Source organism: Emys orbicularis, chromosome 14, assembly GCF_028017835.1.
Source record: "Emys orbicularis isolate rEmyOrb1 chromosome 14, rEmyOrb1.hap1, whole genome shotgun sequence".
NCBI lineage: Eukaryota > Metazoa > Chordata > Testudines > Emydidae > Emys > Emys orbicularis.
In genome coordinates this window covers 7,901,720-7,909,202 of record NC_088696.1, presented here as the reverse complement: position 1 = coordinate 7,909,202, position 7,483 = coordinate 7,901,720, and positions in this window count along the sequence as shown.

The window sequence follows — 7,483 nt, the reverse complement described above, 5'->3', positions numbered from 1 at the left end:
AGCCTCTTTTGCCTTTGTAAATATATTCTTGCTTTTTCACATTCCTCCCCATAATTCTGAATTCTTCTGACCTTCTCCATGTTGCACTGGGCACAGTGATATCCACAACATATGGACTTAATTGTCTGATAGAAGCAGGGCAGTAGTCAAGTTTTTCCACTGACCTTTCACAGTTCAGTCATGTGTATATTACTTATCTGTGTTACTGGCTGCATCCACACATCTGTACCTGAATTGGGCTGGTTAAAAGCCTTTTTCCCTCTGCCAAGTAAAGTAAATAGTCTCATGTTGAGACTCAATCTGACATTACGGTTGTTAGAGCTGGTTGAAATTTATTCCTTTTTTTTTTTTAAAGGGGTCTTTTTCTAACTGAGTTTTGTGTGTGTATGTGCAAAATGTATGTTTTGTTTGAGATTTGGGGGTTATCCAATATGAAAAAAAAAAAAGTTTTCCAAAACTGAAATAAAACAAAGCCTGAACATTTTTAGTTTTCAAACCAAAAACAGGTTTTTAAAAACGCCTGGATTTTGGTTTTTCTTCAATAAACCAAAAAAATTGTGTGAAAAAATTGTAATTGTAATATTTTTTAATTCTTTACATTATTTTGCATGAAAAAAATACTATTTTCCAATCATCTTTAATCATTATTGAACTTCCAGATTATTAATTAGCTTTCTCTAATTTTCTTCTGGTCATGTTACACAAGGTTTTTCATTTGATGGAAACAAATGAAGAGATTATGGGGCAAACCATGCTTACTCAAACAAGTAATCCCACCAAAGTAAATGAGATTCCTCACAGGAATTGGATTCCAATTATATAACCGGTTCTATTTATATCAGTATTACATTCTGGATAAAAAAAGCTTTTGTAGGTTAACATGAAGCTGGAGATCATGAACCTACCAATGATGGACATCCAGAATTAATATTTTTGTGGCCAAAATATTGGTATATTCATGCCACCCATTTGATTTAGCATGGCTGTAAAGAATAGAATGATAGAAGACAGATGGTCTTGTGGATAAGGCAATTCACTGAGGTTCAGGACATCTAAGCTCTGTTCCTGATTATATCATAGGCTTCCTGTGTGATCTGGGTAAGTCACTTGATTGCTCTGTGCCTCAATTTGCCCATGTGTAAAATGGGGTTAATAATAGTCCCTGCTTCAAAGGGGTGTTGTGAGGATAAATTCATTAATGGATATGAGGTGCTCAGATACTACAGTGAGGAGTTATATTAAGAAAGCCTACAAATACAATGAAACTTGATCTTCTTTTGCAATGATCTACTGATTATCTTTCCATCTCATGTAGTGACAAGTGGCATCTTATCAATATAGCAGAATCATGTTACATCCAATCTCAAGTGCTTAGAGGAAGGAGTGAGCTGAATCAGTTAAAATAAGTTATTTTTCCCATATTAACATAGTTTTATTTGTTTCTCTCCAGAGAACTACATTTGATCCATGATGCAACAGCAAATTGAAGTGCTGTTCATTTTATCTTTGAACCACATTTCTTTCCGAGTTTCAATAATGCTTCATTGAGGACAAACCCTGACAAGTTTGCAGGGTAAAAACTTGGTGTGTGGTGGGGGGAGGAAGGAGCTAGTTATTATTAGCTCAAGAAGCATTTTTAATCTGACTCATTGGACGTGATTCTGTTCTCACTTACATCAGTTTACTGTAGTCACGTCAGTGGATTCACAGCAACATCTATGAAAGAACACACCTCATTTCCCCTGGCCTGTAACTTTAAGACAGCCAAACTCATTTAACTGGATTTTTTTTTAACTCATCTTTAGGATCAGACTAAATATGATAAATTTTAGCCATAAAGTAAATTTTTGGAGAAAGTGGGTTAAAATAGAATGACTTTTTTAACCTAGTTGCTTGCAGTGTTGTGGTAGCTATATTGGTCCCAGGATATGAGAGAAACAAAATAGAAAAGGATAAAACATAGGTAAGATACTACCTCACCTACCTTGTCTCACTCTACCTTGTCTTTCAACTTAGGTTTATTATGTTTATAGTGTTACCCAAGCTCTGAGATCACTCATGGTCATCACAAATGGGGTTTAAATCTCAAAAGAATCTTAGCAGTTCACACTTTAGGTGACTAGGACAATCTTAAAATATATATTTCCTATTTCTTGTAGAATTAAAGTCTCATTTTTAATGTTACAACAACAGTTTTTCTATGTTCCCTGATACCACCATTTCTCTAAGGTAGTGGTGCACATCTGTAATATATTATGGAAGTAATTTGCACTTAATTGCGAAGTGCATTGATTAGACCATTGCATAATAATTAAACTTAATTAACTTTTTACAGTGCATTGGTATTTAAGTGACATACTTGAACTGGCTTATCAGTTCTAATTAAAATGCTTGTTTGAGGTGTTTATCTTAAAGTGCTATCATCATATCTTTCTAATTTCAGGTGAAGGCAAGGCTGGGGATTAACAAATGGGTGTCAGTCTTTGACACAGCATGAGTCACTGAGCATTCTCAATTGTTTCCATGTGTATGTCATCAAATGTTCATCTCAATTCTATAAATAGTGGCCAATCTGCTTCTTTTCTCTCTCCCCTCTCCCAAATTAAACAAGATGTGTAACATTAGTAGGGTATAGTAAGGGTGGAAGCCTCAGTTGTTAGTGAGAGTCATGCAACAAACTCTAAGGGAATAATTGTGTTTTCTAGGATGTAATTTCAGGCACAATCTTTGCAAAGCATCAAATGATGGTATCTCATGACAAAGGGTAAAATTCTGAGGGATTACTCAGAATAAAAGTTAATAGGTGTTTTAGCTGGGTGAAAAAGCTTAAGGACTTAGTTTGGCTTCGGACATAGTGTTTAAAAAACAAACAAACAGCAAAACTTATGCTGTTACATGTTCATGGTTAGAGTAGGGGTTTGATCATACCTCCATTAAGGTCAGTGGCAAAATGCTTATTGACTTCAATAGAAGAGGATGGAGTCCTACATGTGTGATTATTGATAGGACTCTTTCATAGCCAATCTTCACACTAAATAGGAGAGTCACTTATTTATAATTTCACCTAACTCTACACTGTTATAAGAGTATACGGTTCAAATTATTCAAACTTTGGAAACTCAAAGAACTTGAAATGGGAGATTAAAGTGAACTGACTTAAAATATAAACAGCACTTTATTTATTATTGAATCCTAACTCAAATGCAGCTCTGAACAGAGACAAGTTAAATTATATTAATGAGGAGAAGAGTATATATTTGATCTGAAGTTGTAAGAGCAATAAAAGGACACTAGCCAAATGGAAAGAGACCTGCAAATAAACCTTAATGTTAGTCAGCAATTATGAACCACTTGGACAATGAATAAAGTATACTCTGCATATGCCATATCCATTTTTAAAAAAGTATATATGGTGGTTGGTCAGAGCTTTCTAAACAAGAAAGAGATAATTAAGAAAAGAACGGCTAAAGCTTTGCTGGCTGCCATCTATTTCTCACCACTCACCTAAATGTTTAAAAATATTGTTAGCCAGCTGTGTTCTAACCCACCTGTAATGTATCCATCTCATCTAAATCATCTATTTTAATAGCTGTTCAACATTTTTTAAAAAAATAGGAGTAAATGGAAAGATGTGAGTGAGGCTGTAGGATGCAGTGGAAAGGATTCAAAATTAGGAATTCAGAGGACCTGGGTTATATTCCCAGCTTTGCTTCAGACCTCTTGTTGAACTTTGAGCCTCGATTGCCCATCTGTAACAAATGGAGATAATGATGTCCATGAATGTTAAGACTAAGCTGAACTGTACCAAAATATAGAAAAGCAAAACAACAACAACAAATGATTCAGCTGTAACATATTAAGAGATGTTCAAATAAGTTGAGTTTTGGATTTTCTATAGCATGTGGTTGTATATACAAAATACATATCAGCTGCTTGCATAAGCAGAGCAAAACTGATCACTAGGCTTTACCTCATCCTGAGAATTCCTCAGCTTCACAGATGAATAGAGCCAGTTGAATAATATTAATGGGATTATTTGTCTGGCAGACTTTGCCCCCCCACACCACCTTTTTTTTTTTTTTTTTTTTTTTACTATCTTGTTTGACTAACCTTTTATTCAGCATTTCCCCAGTTTAAAGAGTTGCTCCAAGAATTTGCACAGTCACTTCACCAAATTCATTCTCTGATGAATCTTTCAGATAAAATATTTTTTCAGAAAAAAATGTTTTTCTTTTATTCACCCAGTTTGGTGACCATGGAAAATACAAGGAAAGACCCCTTGCAAAGCTCAGGAATGATACTCAAATTGATAGGGGTTTTTTTGCCTCTCTCAAGATTTTTTCCTAGCAGGCTGAAAATAAAATGGTAGCAAGATGTTAATCAGAATATCCAAACATGCCCCGATTACTGCAGTGAAGGGCAAACAGAAAAGCTTCCTTATTTCACTACTGAGTTTTTAAATATCCTTTTAAATATCAGTCTCTGACTCCACTTTAAAGTTTGATAGAGGGGGAGAAGGGGAAAAGAGAACATCTATTTTTAAGCAGCAGGAGAGTTCAAGACCTGTTTGGTGGTTAGCTTAGAGCTTGAATCCCAATGTTCTTAGTGATTTTTTTCTGGAAGCGTGAAATGTCATAAAGCACCACAGTGATGCTTTTATGAATGGCCCATTTGTCTCCTTCTCCCCTGGCAGTCCTTTTTCACCCCAGACTTGTCCAGAAGCCCAAAGCAGTTTAGCAGATATGGCAGCTAGCAACTCCTGCTCACATGAATTATGAAAACTTTAATAGAGCTCAGCTGACTTTTACTTTATAAGCTGATGCTTTTACTTCTGCTAACTATTTTTCTTTTTTATGAGAAGGGAGAGCATGAGGTGCTGTTATACAATATTCCAAGGCACAAGCCAGTGCATCGATCAACCATTAACAAGAAAAATTATGGTCCTAAATCAAACTCCAGGTGTAAACATCCCTGAATTATATGGGTAGTTGAAATTCAATTCTGAATTTTGCAAATGGCCTCTGTCTTTAAAATGGGCAGAGCAAACACCAGATGTGGACACTCTTGAGCTTCAGGGGTTCATGATCTATGTGTAGTTCCTGGTGTAAATTTTGCAGGTTGGGCGTATCTCTTCTTAAGAAAACAAAACAAAACATTATTTAAAATATTCCACACCTGGGTCACAAAAATTGTAACACTGTTGAGGAGAGTGCCTCTTAACCCCCTTGTTCAAAGAGGCCAAAAATAGTGTCTTTCCCAGACTGTAGGAGGCATACGTTAAAGGTTTCAGTAAAGTTTGTTTAATTAGCAAATCATTTCAGAAGCCTTACTAGCAAATCACCTAAGAACTTCTTCTGGATCTGATTGTTAAAATCTGTTTCCACAAAAAAGATTGCCCTTTACTCTTTCCAGCAAGCCAGGGAAGCTTGAAACTGAAGGGATGGCTTTTTGCCCAGACAGAGAGGAACTGAAATAAGTATGAGCAAGGTTAAGAATTTTCTTTATTGAGAGCACCTGCTCCTATTTTATATGTAGCTGTAGTTAAAAATTCCTTCATTACAGCATGCTCTGTTCCACAGGACTGCAATGCAAGCCTTTTGGTACTGAGAAAACTACTCTGTGACCTCTGCTGCGAAGGACTTTCCTTGCTCCCTCGAAAGGATTTAATTCATTTCCAAACCAACGCAACAAAAAGGCCTCTTGCGGATACACACACACACACACTGATTCTTTTAAAGTCAGTTCATTTGTGGCATGCGCTGACAAACTGAAGAGATGCATTTACGATATTTCAGAGGAAGAATTATTGAGCATAAGGGTGAAGGATTAAAGGCGTAGGCCAGCTTTGCTCACACAACTCTGCCAATAAAATTAAGTCCTAACCTGCAGCCCTCAGTCCTATTCTTGTGGCCATGTGCCTCTGTGATTGCTACTCCATCCTGACCAGCAGCAACTTTTGCTATGGCAGTCATACGCCTCTCTTGTTCAGAGACTGACACGTGGGCTTGCTGATGCCAAAATTGGCCTTTTGGTTAGCCAAGTTGGATTGGCTTTGTGACGTGGCAAATGTTGGCTAGGGACTAGACTGAGATCGCAGCATTCATTTGGTTTGTGTGCTTTTATAGGTAAAAAATTAGGGCTAACCATGCAAACCTTACTTCTGTATGGTAGTTCCCTTGACTCCAGTCAGACTACTTGCAAATCACAATGTAAAAAAGAAGTCTATTTCCACATTTTTTTATATGAAGATTAGCCTTCACCTTTTCCATCAGGCTGGGAATGCTTAAGACTGAAGGGATGGCTTTTTGCCCAGACAGAGGAACTGAAATAAATATGAACAGACCTAATAACTCCTCACATGAATATGGGCTGTAGAATCAGGTCCCTAGCCTGTAACGTCCTTTGGGACAAAAAGTGCCAAATAAATATGCGCGCGCGTGAGAGAGAGAAGGTAAGTGAGGTAATATATTTTATTGGACAAACTTCTGATAAAGTAAAATTCCAATAAAAGATATTCTTTTCTCTCTCTCTCTTTTTCATATCCTGGGACCAACTTGGCTACAACACTGGAAATAAATATATGATTGAACCAATAATGACGTTATGCACAAGCACTTGGACACAGGAATTGTCAGAGTAGTTCAGACCAGTATCTTGTCACCAACATGAGTCAGTACCAGATGTGCCAGTGGAAGGTGCAAGAAACCCTGCAAGTTCCCTGCTCCCAGGGAAAGCTTCCACCTAATGCCCAGTACTTAAAGTTTGGCTTTATATGCCTCCCAAACTTGTTTGTTTTTAAATATTTACTACCCTCTTTGAATCTTGCTTAGCTCTTGGCCTCTGTGATATCTTGTGGCAAGGAGTTCCACGGGGTAATTGTGCCTTGTGTGAAAAAGCATTTCCCTTTGGTCAGTTTTGAATTTACTAAGCTTCCCAATTTGTGTGTTAAATGCAAGATTTTATCAATATTTATGTGAGGTGAATGCTTCTACCTATTAGGTAGACAATAACATTTTAAAATTGCTCTTTTTATTAGCAAGAGACTATCTGATGACTCCGGAGTCAATATGTGGCTGTTCAGTGCCCTGCATGACAGAGTTCATGGGTCTGAGTGGAGCCCTTCACACTCCAGTCTCAAACCATGTGAACAGGATGTTGATCGCAGGGAGGAGTGGAGGTTAGTTGCTAGGATGCCTATAGGTTAGTACTCTGACACTGTACTTTGTGCAAAACACCTTGCCTCAAACACACAAATTACCTGTTACCCACTGTGTAGCATACACCTACAGCACTATACAAATAATCACAGATCATTTAAACTGGTAGATAATTCTGACATGGCACATTCAGGGCAGTAGGCTCTGTTAGGTAAGATGACATTTGCTCTGAAGTAAGAGAGACCAACCAATTGGTTTGTGACTAAATTGTGGCTTTAGTTTTATTTTGACCAGTTTGTTTGTAGATACCGATGGCCAGCATTTCC